The sequence below is a fragment of the Opisthocomus hoazin genome, chromosome 5 (genome assembly GCF_030867145.1).
Source record: "Opisthocomus hoazin isolate bOpiHoa1 chromosome 5, bOpiHoa1.hap1, whole genome shotgun sequence".
NCBI classification, from domain to species: domain Eukaryota; kingdom Metazoa; phylum Chordata; class Aves; order Opisthocomiformes; family Opisthocomidae; genus Opisthocomus; species Opisthocomus hoazin.
In genome coordinates this window covers 83,955,499-83,969,199 of record NC_134418.1, presented here as the reverse complement: position 1 = coordinate 83,969,199, position 13,701 = coordinate 83,955,499, and the positions used below count along the sequence as shown (strand labels likewise).

General features: G+C 40.2%; 1 protein-coding gene across 9 annotated transcripts in view; it reads right to left on the bottom strand.

Moving 5' to 3' along the window:
* The window catches only part of CLOCK (clock circadian regulator), a 69,974-nt gene that overhangs the window by 48,099 nt on the left and 8,174 nt on the right, over positions 1–13,701 (bottom strand). For 5 of the 9 annotated variants that reach the window (XM_075421974.1, XM_075421981.1, XM_075421980.1 and 2 more), the window contains exons 2-4: positions 10,803–10,904; positions 5,864–5,951; positions 727–785 (exon numbers count right to left, since the gene is read on the bottom strand). The gene's annotated coding sequence lies outside the window, so the exon portion shown is untranslated. Of the gene's footprint in view, positions 1–726; positions 786–5,523; positions 5,554–5,863; positions 5,952–10,802; positions 10,905–13,701 lie in introns of those variants that run through there. The other 4 variants (XM_075421976.1, XM_075421977.1, XM_075421979.1 and 1 more) reach the window with 3 other exon arrangements.

Sequence of the window (13,701 nt, the reverse complement as noted above, 5' to 3'; positions counted from 1 at the left end):
GTACAGGTGTACCAAATGGACATATACAAAAGAAAAGGTTAGGACAGCTGCTAACAGCAACACCCAAGAACAAGCAACAGGGGTTTCAGAAAGCTAATATTAAATCTGAAACTTAGTTATCCATCTCATGCAGAAATGCAAACATGTAAATACACTTTAAAAATATTTAGTGATGGGCATTTTTTTTTTTTTCCAAGCTGATTGCACAATCCTTGATTTGTGCAGCTGTGGAAGTGCTTCTGACACTTAGATTTCCCAGCATGGCTGACTCATGCACAGCTAAATGACTCTGTAAAGCTTTTGTGCAGAGTGGACTGTTCGACTGCCTGAAGAACAGAGTAGGCAGTGCACTTCACTGGATAGCATCTTCAAAAAGAAAGAAGTGAGGCCTCACATACACGTTTCCATAAAATGAGAGAATAGGAACTTACAAAGCTCCAACACTGAAGCACAGTCCAAATCAAAAATTACCAAACATGCAGCTCCTCCTCCCTGCCTCCCCCCACCTCTTTCTCCTACAAGTCCTGCACATCATCCCAGAGACCAGAAAGTGGTAATAAAAGAAAAAAGAATGAGTTAGTAGAAAAACAGGACAAAACAATGTAAGGGAATCACTAGGGGATGCTAACTTCAGTGTATTCAAAAAAGATGTGGCAAAATACACCTCTGTATTAGCATGCTCACTGTTATGTTCATAAGATTAACAAGATTTAATAAAAGACTTACTTTTCTAAAATTCTGGTGTCCAACAGTGGATCCTTCAGTTTTTCCCCCAATACGGCTACCTGTTACAGAAAGAGCAAGTTAAGAAATTAAATAAAAACTCAATACTATAGTTACAGAATTCCAAACCCCTGCATCGCACTACTCCTTCATTCCCTTAAACAAAACACTAGACTTGCTCTTTCGTCAGAACTTTCAATATAACAATCCAGGCTCAACTGGAATTACAGAGATTGCAAAACTTGAGATACGAGACAAGTCCTTCATACAACATAAGCAAGAAGTGCCTGAACAGGAAAGGGAAAAGACAAAACAAAACAAAAAAATTCTGCCGTTGGTGCAGAGACGAAATGTCATAACTGTTGGCTTAGCTAAAGAATGGACAAAACCAAGGCAGAAAATTTTCTTGACCCTGGAAACTGGTCACAAAACACTTTGTAACCACTTTGTGGATGGATGTCAGGTAAACTTTTCCCACCCTGCTATAAGCAAGGATCAAAAGGAAAGGGAACAGCAGCCAACATCTAGTCAATACCTGGACTTGCTCAGGCAGGAAGCATTATTTTAACACGAGGGATGGTGCTGCACGAACTCAGCAGAAACAGCAATGTGGCAACAGACAAAAGCATACCGAGGCAACTCTAATGTAATTTTACTGTAATCATTCTGTAATCAATCACCATCTGGATCTAATCATATATTCTTACACATGCGGAAATAAAAAAGGAAGGACATCTTTACCTAAATATTCACATAATAGAACACTGAACACAACCAAATATCTGAAATGTGCAGTAAATACTGTTCAAAGGAAAAATATAGTTTGAAGTAGCACTGTAACATTTAACCAACTGGCTTTTTTAGCATTCTGTGTTTCTAAACCACTGTCAACTCATGTAGATATCAAATTTGCTCAAATTCTTCTTACTTTCTCCTAAGCAGCAGCACGCAGCCCTCTGTGGCTTGCTACTGGCGATGAGCAGAAACTTTCCGAGCTTGTGCTGACTCAGTGGGTCCAGAAAACCTACTGAATTCACCTTCTGAGGGTCACCAGAGAAAGCAGACCAACAAATTCTGTGTTCCCACAGATCAGTATGATCTTCAACATGTTGGCCCCAGTCAATGTAATTGCAAATTAAGTTGATTAATTATGATGACAATACTACTCTCCATGTAAAAAATTCCCAATGCTTGAAGGCTTGCTGACTGCGTGGACTAATTCAACCATCATAGAAAAATTCTGTCAAGTATTTCCCACTCCCCCAGCTCTTTCCAAAACATATTAAATCACAATATTGACTGAAAGACATAAGGCATAACTGAGGAATTTCTAAGCCAAGCTTTTTTAAGCTTTGCTTCTACCATATTTGAGATAAGAATTCTCAAGGTTAGGTATGGGAAGAAAACAGGTCACAAATTCAGCTCCTTTTTTGCTTTTTAGAAATTCAGATTCTGTCCTGATACTCCCATATAAACTGTAAAAAGTTTCAAAGGAGTCCTCAAAGTTCTTTATATGAGAACTATTAGTCCCTTTTACCATCTACAATACTCAACACAAAATCATATCCACTACTCAGGACCATACTCACTACGTTTGCATGACTTTAAATTCTTTTCCTCAGCTTTTTTCTTTTCCTCTTTTACCACCTCTCAAGCTTTTCTTTCACAAAATGATCAGACCACACTATTTCTATCTACCAAAACACGTCTCGGTACGCTTAATTCTGGCCCCTCAAAGCCTTCTCTGCACTCTCAAGTTCTCAACACCTCCCAAATTAGTATCACCATATTTTATTTGCAAACATTTAGAACCTTCCCTTCCAGATTATTACAGAAGATGCTAAAATTAGCACTGCTTAAAAGACTGCCATCTCAACTAGCAAGCAGGACCTAGTTCAAAACTGAGTTGCACTAGATGTATTCTACACTTAATGTTTTAAATGAAAGCAAATGTGGTAATCCACCCCTTATAGGCTCTTTTACTACTTTACTAACGGAACCAGACTTAGACTGTCCAGCACTTAAATCCTGAAAAGTAACATTAAGAAAGTATTTATAAAGGCATTATAGGTATGCCAATTTTCAATTAACATATCAGTTATCATAAAGTAAAACTATAACCAGATTTTACTTTAAATGGCAGTTCTCTTCTGCTCAGAACACTGAATATGGTTTCAGTGGCCTAGGATCTTGCTAGGACGCTGTTTAACACTGGTGTGGAGGAATGGGATTCCAAAAGATATCAATATTTACAGGAAATCCTGAAACTAACATAAATTATAGGTTGAGGCCACATGCTAATAGGCTAATGAAAACAGTTGTATTTAAGCATACATTAAGGCTTGAAACAAGCTTAGTTATGCATAACACATTAATAGCGTGAGAATGAAATATACACTTCAAAATAACAAAGCAATATTCATAAAACAAGATTAATTAAAATAACGAGGACTCTTCGTAACCTGCTAGTATCAATTCTCACATTTTGACTCTCAATATTTTTCTTCATTTTAACATTTTAACCTGCCCCAGTGAGACCTCCTCCCAAAGCTGCTATACCAAGCAGCCACAAACCAAATCCTCATTTTTACTTAATGTTTTCTGCTAGCTAAAGTGCTACATACACACATGGCAGCAATAATCACTCCGTTAGAAAGGATTATACAAATTGTCCAAATAGCCTAGAAGAATAAGATATACTAACTTTAATACCTAGTTACAACATGAGGGAACAGACTGAATAAAAACAATTTAAATAACACCACAAATAATTTGGTTTGAAAAAATTACTGGCTTTAATATAAAAAATGAAGTTCTCTAAAATGATGATGATATTTGTGCTGGTAACCTTAGATTTTTTTTTTAATGATTATGTTAAAGGGCTGTTGTCCCTATCAATAGAAATCTTACTTGAATCTTGGCAATTTTCTGGCAACAACGCTGAAAGCTAAGGCCTAGATTCTGCAAAGACCTAATAGAACAAGAAACATAACTGAGTTTAGTCCTGCTCATTGGCTTGGACATGTGGGATATTACACTAGCAGTAAGAGAGCAAAATTCTTGGGAATCTCTGAACTTACGGGGCAGATGGGAAGAATTCTTACACCTGTTACTTCAGGATAAAATGATTTAACATTAGCAACTAAGTACTGCTTCAGTTTTCAAAACTTTAACAACTGCCATCTACAACCTCAAACTGAGGAATTCAGTCCAGAGGGGAAAAAAAACCTTGATTCATGCCAACTCAACACACAAAAGTCGGTGCTGACTGCAAACACCCATGAAGATAATTTCTTCTGGTTTTTTGTCTTGCTCCTACTCAATGACTGCAACAAAACACTGGACTTGGTTTTTCCAATGCAGATGAGCAGCTCAAGCAAAACATCTGAGGTGGGAAGTATACAAATCTTAGAATTCTACATAAAAATTATGAAAGAAATCACAAAACTCCTATTTTTAACAATTTCAGAATATAAGCAAGGAAGAAAAACAGACTAAATTATCAATATTTCAAAAGGCAGTTATGATTTAGTCATTTCATTCACTGTCACTTGTAGTATTTATCCGTCTCCTTGACAATTTGCATTAACAAAAGTTACAAAGAATGTTCGTGGCACTTCAAAAGCAGTAAATATTAGCACCAGGACTTGTAGCTGGATTTGCAGAACGGGTACATGTCACAGATGTTCACTGGCCTCATCTACTGACCTATAACCAAAGAGAACAATTTTGGCTATGCCTCCATCAGCAAGTAATGTGGAACAGCAGAAATGGATCAGTAGATCAAGACAGCTGGTGCTGACGCTCCTCTGCTAGCTGTTCCAGAGGGTTTATTTGGGATTAGGTTTCAACCAGTCTCCAGAAGCAAACATCACTACCACACAGGCCATTCAAAGTTTTCCAGGAATTTAACAATTGTTTCAGACCTGTAGTAGAGACAGCAGAGCACTTCACACCTGCAGCAGAACACTTCACACCTGCAGCAGAACTTACAACATCGGTTTTCCGGGAAAGCAACATAGTTCGAACGCACTGAGCACATATGTGGTAAGGAGAGGTAACTGAGAGATTTTCTCCAAAACAGTACTAATGACCCAAATCAAAATGGTAATGCGTCCACCAGAATTGTGTCCTACCTTTCCAAACCAGACTAACCAAAGCACAGAACAGAATACTCAAGGGCAGTGCAAGATGCTGGAAAAATTCTGTAAGCTTTTCTTTGTAAGTCCTCACCACAATAAAAAAAATTGGTACTTGGCAATCCACTGGTTACCACAAAAAGAATTTATTTCCTCTATTCCAGAATTCAACAGAAGACATAAAACCAGATATCTCTATCACTTTGGCTTCATTTCTTTTCATTTCTTCACTCCATTTTTTCTGTCTTTGTTTTTCTTTTAAATATTTTACTTTTCTCTTGTTTCCCCCGTATTTCTTTCAGATTTTCCTCTCATCTATTTATGTATTTTCTCCTATTACCCGTGCTACGAAATACAACAAAAGAAAACTGAAAATTCTGGCGTCTCTGAACTTTCAGACAGAGCTGTCAGCGTTGTTTTGCATTTGGAAGTTCAGACGGTGTAGTCCGAGACAGGCATGTAGGTGCTACCACTGTGATATCGCTTGCCTGAACTCACACAAAATTTAAAAGGGCTAAAGATGAACATGTATTTGCTTCAATCACTGAAAATGATCTCTAAACCCAGCGCTAAGCAACTACATGAACTGAGAAAAATCAGATTAATGACACAGGAATATCAGTCTACCGTGAGACTGAAATAACCTGGTTCTAAACATCACCTTGGAGAACAGCCCCAGGAACACCAGGACAGAAATGCTAGGGGAAACCAATCAAGCAACTTCTGTTATGGAAGAACTTCCTTGTAGAAACACTAGAAAAAAAAAATATATTTGGCATGCATACAGCTTTTTACCTTAGGAGTAAAGCCAGGAATATATTGCTTCATCTTTCCTCCCCCCCCCTTCTGAGCTATGTCATTTGTTTATATAATAATTTAGCCTTCTAGATTTTAGGTTAAATGCCAGCGTTTCTCTTAACATTGTAAGTTATAAACAGGATTTTGTCACACACGATTAACTCCTGAATTGCTTGGAATAATCAAAATATTCAGAGACTTACCTAGCTTCACTGACATTCAATATACAGCATCCAAGCAATTTTCCAGAAGATTTTTGCAAATCAAAGAACGGGCTTCACTCTGCATTTGCTACAATTTACATGAAAAGAAAATCAGATCTCTTTAAAGCAATTTCTAAAGAAAAGTAATCTTTTAAGAAAAACAAAAAACAAACCACAAAACAAAACTATACAAACATTCACACGTACATACATTGAAAATGTTAAGCATAACGACAATCCTTTTCATTTCAGAAGCTTCCTTCTGTGTGGACCTGGGCTTTAAAGTAAAACCCAGAGTTTGTATGTAATTCTGATTTTAATAACATAAAAATCAGTTGGCAACAATTTTCATCACTATTAAACACAATTTATTCCATTGACTTTTTTAAAACCTATTAAGCAATTACAAACTTTTAATATGAATTCAATACTACTTTTTTAATCCATAAAAATCTAAGAAGCAATAAGTCACTCCATTTACTCCTATACCGAACACAAATTCCACCTTCCTGTAACTCATGAAGACCACATGCTTTTGGGTCACTTCAACACAAAAAAAACCAAAATAGGTGAAAATAAGGTTCAGTGCAGTCCTATAATAAGCAAAAGGGAGGGGTGGCAACACTAAGCTCATCCTCCACACTATACATTCTAGTTTCAGCAAAAGAAAGTGGAACTAGAAGTCTTCAGCCTGTCCTGCAAGTCTGCCTTCATTTGTTCTGTAATTTGAATCTTTAGAGAAACAAGGTGGTGATTTCCCCCACAGAGCAGCTCTCCCTCCTCTCGGCCTGGCCCAGGGCACACCTTTGCTTTGGTCAGCAACTCCACTACTTCATTTCATTAATTTAAGTCAACTCCTCTGATCCAAATGTAAAACCTAAGATATTCTCTTAGCTTGCTCAGAAACAAACTCTTTTTTCCCTTAAATCTCAGTTAGGAACCAAGATACCATTTTCAGGTCACTATCTCTCTATACCCTACTAAATAAATGTTGATTTAATGAGCTGTAATTTTTCTTCACTGTGATAAGCAGAGCAGCCCTAATAATTACGACGAAGATAACCAACCACCCTACAATACTACATTCCCCATACCTCACAGATGGGCTCCACTTGTGCTGCTGCCACCCCTTATTCATTACACTTCTACAGCAGGTGTGTAAGAACAAATCCAAATAAGAGAGCGGTTTGACTTCACTGTTCTCCTGAATAAATGGTCATCAACGAACGGTCGAGTGCAGAGAGGGGTGGTGAATGGAGTTAAACCCAGCTGGTGGCCGGTCACGAGTGGTGTTCCACAGGGCTCAGTTTTGGGTCCCGTCTTGTTGAACATCTTTATCAACCATCTGGATGAGGGGATTCAGTGCTCCTCAGTAAGTTTGCAGATGACACCAAGCTGGCCAGGAGTGTTGATCTGCTCGAAGGTAGGAAGGCTCTGCAGAGGGATCTGGACAGGCTGCATCAATGGGCCCAGGCCCACTGTATGAGGCTCAACAAGGCCAAGTGCCAGGTCCTGGATTTCGGTCACACAAACCCCATGCAGCGCTCCAGGCTTGGGGAGGAGCGGCTGGAGAGCTGCCTGGTGGAGAAGGACCTGGGGGTGCTGGTCGACAACCGGCTGAACATGAGCCAGCAGTGTGCCCAGGTGGCCAAGAAGGCCAACGGCATCCTGGCTGGGATCAGGAATGGTGTGGCCAGCAGGAGCAGGGAGGGGATCGTGCCCCTGTACTCGGCACTGGTGAGGCTGCACCTTGAGTGCCGTGTGCAGTGTTGGGCCCCTCACTCCAAGAAGGACACTGAGGGGCCGGAGCGTGTCCAGAGAAGGGTAATGAGGCTGGGGAGGGGCCTAGAGAACAAGTCTGATGAGGAGCAGCTGAAGCAACTGGGGCTGATTAGTCAGGAGAAGAGGAGACTGAGGGGGGACCTTACTGCACTCCACAACTACCTGAAAGGAGGTTCTAGTGAGGTGGGTGTTGGTCTCTTCTCCCAAGCAAGAAGTGATAGGACAAGAGGCAATGGCCTCAAGTTGCATCAGGGGAGGTTTAGATTAGGTATTAGGAAAAATTTCTTTACTGAAAGAGTGGTCAGGCACTGGACCAGGCTGCCCAGGGAGGTGGTGGAGTCCCCATCCCTGGAGGCGTTAAAAAAAATGTGTAGATGTGGCACTTCAGGACGTGGTTTAGCAGGCATGATGGTGTTGGGTAGACGGTTGGACTTGATGATCTTAGAGGTCTTTTCCAGCCTATGATTCTATGATTCTAAATGTGTTTGTGCACAAGGAGTGACATGGGCATGTTTCCAGAGAAGCACAGAGGTACTAAATGCACTCACGCATGCACACAAGTCAGTGAGAAAGAGTACAACAACTTTCAAATCTCCCTTCTATTTCTACAAGTCAGAGTCAAAAATACTTTCTCTCCATTTAGTTATTTGCTTTTCAAGCTTCTATGAAAAACATTACGAAAAAATGTACAAAAAGATGTTTCCATATAAGTAAATACAAACTCAAGAACAGTTTAAAGCAGAGGATTTTCAGCACAAGTTAAAAAAAGCTCTCAGGAGGAAACACAAGGACTAATAAAAATGTAAAGTTGAAAGAAAACAGCCCACAGAGAGAGAGAAGCAGTAAATGAAGCTGAAGTATGCCCTGGAAAACACAAATTCTTATTGAAAGAAAACAGGTCCTCTTGGTCTAAAAAGTTTAGTTGAAGAGCAACACCAATGATGCACAGCATGCATAAATTTTCAGAGTGCTCAAAAAAGTCTTTTGTAACTTTTAACCACACACAGTATGCATTGTTCAAAGAATGTTTTATTATGACCTGTTCCAAACACAAGTGCAGCGACAAAGAACAAAAAACAATATAGAAAAGCTGAATCAAAAATGCACAACAGTTATGGAAATGTACTACTGCAGCAGCATGTGAAGGACAGCTTCAACAGTAGACGAGAGGTGGGGGGTTAATGTCTCCTTACTCAGTGTTTGTACCTGACCTTACAATGGAGCGGAAGAGATTGGGCCTGTTCATAGAAACCCTGCATGGCAGGGTTGGAAGGGACCTCTGTGGGTCACCCAGTCCAACCCCCCGCCAAAGCAGGGTCACCCAGAGCAGGCTGCACAGGACCTTGTCCAGGTGGGTCTTGAAGATCTCCAGAGAAGGAGACTCCACAGCCTCCCTGGGCAGCCTGGGCCAGGGCTCCGTCACCCTCAGAGGGAAGAAGTTCTTCCTCGTGTTCAGCTGGAACTTCCTCTGCTTCAGTTTGTGCCCGTTGCCCCTTGTCCTGTCGCTGGGCACTACTGGAAAGAGTCTGGCCCCATCCTCCTGACACCCACCCTGCAGATATTTATAGGCATTTCTAAGGTCCCCTCACCCTTCTCTTCTCCAGGCTGAACAAGCCCAGCTCCCTCAGCCTTTCCTCATAGGAGAGATGCTCCAGTTCCCTCACCACCCTTGTAGCCCTCCGCTGTGCTAACCTCTCACAGTCCAGCTAGAACATGCTCAGTAGCTCTGTCTGGTTATGACTAAAAGAATTTGGAATATACCTACCTCATCTGATTTGGACAGATGAAATGGATTTAGGCAAATCATTGAACTGGTACAAACCGTATTTTCAGAAGTCTATCACACTGCCTAATGCAAGTTTGGGGTAGCTCATGCACAAAAAGATCAGCCTGATACCGCAGCACAGCAGTTTAACTTTTCTCCACAGTACACTCCTCCCTCTCATCTCATCCTCAGACACAGGCTGACTTGCTGTAAAGTTTTAGCTGAAGCAGATATATAAGACAAAGAATTACCGCTCAGTCTTGCTAAATTATGAGCAACTAAAACCGGGGTCTTGGAATAGAAAGTGTCAAGCATGGTTACCTACAAGCACTGCTCCCTGTAACTCCATTCACCTTCCTGCACGCGCTACCAAACATCTCCAGTGCGTGACAAGCTATTAGGAATACGGGAAGGCTTTCTGCCAGCAAGACAAAGAAATCCAGTTTCAGCAAGATCGGCAAGATGTCTGCTCTACCTAAACAGATCAGTTCCTTGGGTTTTTTGGACCCAGTCAGAAAACAAAACATCTGAAAAAGTTCAACAACAGTATATATGCTTTTTCTTTCGAAGTAGAAACACAAACACAAAGGCTACAGAAGGCCATGGCCGTGATGCTCATGACACACTGAATTCAAACCCCTTTGTCTCTCGTAAGACGAACCTTGAACGAACTGCCCTGTCTGTTCTGTGCTTCTCTTTGCCTGCCCATGGATGTACAAAGCAATCGGTAACCCTACTGCAAGATAAGATATGCACAAATCTTGCAAAGATGAAAATCTGCATCTCCTGGCCCATCTTCAGCGGGGCAGCACATAGTGTCCAACCAAGGAAGTGGGGAGATGCAGCCCTTTCACAAATAAGATGACACGTGAACAGAGATATTGCTATTTGAACTTATTAAGATGCATCCTTTTGCTTTATGTATTCTTACATTAATGGGATATTAAGCCCATCTCCACTTTAACCAGAACATCTGTAAAAAAAAAACAACAAAACAACACACGACCCAAAAAAGCTGTAAGCATGACAATACACACGCTCATTCACTGCCACGCATCCCTGGGACAGCTACTAATGCAGTGTCCAGAAACCACAGGGCCACATCAGCACACTTCATTGCTGGGGACAGTGCCATCATGAGGTTTTTTCTTTTTTGCATCCTACTTCTCAAGGCAGCTTAGGTACAGTTAGTTCAACCACTTCATTCCATGCTTCAGTGTACAGGATGAAAGCTTATTAAAAGCTTATTTGAAGTTTATTCTTGCCCCCACACAACATTTATTTCAATCTCAAATTGAAGCGGAACATCTACCTTGCCTAAGGTTGAAAAAAAAAGAGATGCCTCTGTTTAAAACATTACTGTTCTAATAGCAATAAAATCTACATACTTACTTAAATTACCTAGAAATGCATTGTGCCTGGTAGGGTGGGTGGATAGCATTAGTAGTCCAAATGTGATGTCATCTGAGCAAACGTCTTCTTTGGCACAGTCTTCTGAAAAACAACAACAAAAAACCCCACAGTTCTATAAAGATGAATCCATTCAGAACAGCTTTTAGAGGCGAGCCCTTGATAGGTGCTCTCTGTTTTCTCTCCTGCCACTTCAGTCACTTGCATTTCTAGACTGTCCACAATTTCACTTTCCAGTTCCTCTCTTCAACATAATGAAGCAAATACACATGAAGGAGATGTTAAAAATAGCACACCACCTTTTACATAGCTCTGGCACTGCCTGAAATCCAGATCTGTGAGACCAATGCAACAGCCTAATGCTAACATCAAAGTTACAGTTCTAACACTGACGACAAAACATTAATACTACAATTACTATATTAAAATTGCTTTGGGGTACATTATAACCTTGCAGAACACCAACAACAAACCAGGCAAACTTCTGGAGAGAAAATACATCGACACAATCTTAACTGTGTATTATGGTTCAAACAAGACATGTGATCTATCTCAGAACACAGTTTAAAACTCTCAGAGACCACGGCACACAACAAGCTTCAAACATCTTCCCCTCACTAATGCAAAACTAATTTCAGTAAGCTGTACTGGGCAGAAGCTAATGATACAATAGACATTTCTCTACACAAACACTCTGCTTACTCTACAAAGAAACAGCTCCCCGTCTACTACAGATCACAAATTCTCTATACCTACACACAGTGCTGTGTTTTAAATACGTATGCACCAATTTGGTAGTACCATCTCCCTGCTGGGAAAACTGCTCCTAGTTATCACAGAATAGTTTGGGTTGGAAGGGACCTTTAAAAGGCATCTAGTCCAACCCCCCTGCAGTGAGCCGGGACATCTTCAACATAGAATCATAGAATAGTTTGAAATTTTCTATGCAGCACTCCCATGTGGCAACGTATGTCCCTTAAGGTATACATAAATCTATTTCCTTCCATCATATCTTCCCTGCTTCGGCAGGGGGGTTGGACTAGATGCCCCACAGAGGTCCCTTCCAACCCCAACCATTCTGTGATTCTGTGATTATGCAAGGATAGACAGTTTTCCTTTGACACAAAACCAAAAAAACCCAAACTTCACAACCCCTGTTCTTTACTACCTTGTCCCTTAGTACATACAACATAGAAAGAAGAAGCTGTCGAGCTGGGGAGGAAGAATGCCAATGTTTGAAGAAAGTCTACTGGACAAGCCTAGTGGGACAAGAAAGGTACACCATGATCACCTACTTATCCACACAGTAAAATGAAATATTCTAAAACTAGAAATCAACGTTTTGAATCAAATACAAGTATACAGCTAACAAATGGCAAACTATGAGGCAGGAAAAGTGTCTAGGTGCCATTTAAAAAAAATTAAAATCTATACAAGTTTGAGAGAGATTAGTTTTCGTTTCTTACGCCAGCAATACAAACATTAACATAATTCAGTAGAAATCAACCATAAATTTAATTGTCCATATAAAGGTAGTACCAGCTTAACTAAAATAATTCTAAAAAGCAATTTCAGTTACTTTAATGAAAGAAAGCTTGTGATTCCTTTGACTTAAAGTGGTAGTACCTCAATTACCTTTGATGTTCAAGTCTTCTAAAGCCTCATCTCAATCGTGCTGAAACTCCTCAAAGTCCCCCAGCTCATCCAACAACTGGGCATAATAGGAGGTGACAGAGCAAGCTGAATGCCTGAGACAGAATTTTCAGGCACAGCTGCCTGTTGTTTTGCCATTCACCTTAAAAGCAAGTTAAACTGAGAGCTAAATTTCTCAAAGGGTTAAAAAAAAAACCAACTTGGCACTAATTTTGTGTCCTGACGTTTCTGCCAAATTGATCAAATCAGCACATTCTCAAACCCTTTTCCTGTCCCATCTTTTTCTTTTCTTCATAAAAGCCAAGCCCATCAACACAATTTATAAGTTTCTATGCATCTTTTTCCTGCCCAATTTCCTAACACCTTCTAGTTACTTCACCTTGATTCAGACTACTCTTCTGATTCTAATTACGTTTTCCAGCTCCTGCAAAGTAACTCATTTTCCCTCTTTTCTTTCAAATCCCTATACCATTTGGACTTGCTCTACGCTGCCTTTTGCTTCTCTATTCTCATCTTCCTCCTTGCTCATCTATCTTATTCTGTTCTTAGAAATGACAACTTAATTCACTCACTGTAACTCACTTATTCATTTGAATCCTTGTCCCCCTTTCTGAGGTCATATTCCTCATTTTCCACGTCAGTGAAAATCAGATCACAACCTCTTCAAGGCTGGAACTGTATCTTCTTATCTATGAAACATCACGCAAAGCTTTAGTGCAGCACAAAATGTTAAACTAATGCTTCTGAGCTGGGGGGGGGGGGGGGGAAGTTGGGAAAAACCCTGAAGTACAGTATTTTAACAACAAAAACATTTATCAGAAAACACATTTTAAGCAAAATTGCTGAGATGTTAGGGTTATCACTGAAACTACCATACTAGCTCCAAACTCTAGTTTCATCCTCAACCACGCAACTGCTAGTAGTAGCTTGATTACACATAATGAATGTTGCTGCTATGGATGGCAAAAGAAACTTTATTAAATCACATTACCACATTAAAATTGACAGCAAGGAAAGTGTGTGTGTGGAGGGGGGGAGAACCTGCATTCCTATCCTGACAGTTCTTGGAAGCTGTGATTCATGCTGCTACTTGCTTTTCTACTCACAGTCAGAGGAAAATCCGGTTTCCTCTAGAGTAGTTGTTGTTACCATGAAAACTACTTTAAAATAAGCACAAGTCAAAGTCACCTGACTATTTTGCAGTCCATTATGGTATTTTGAAACTCAA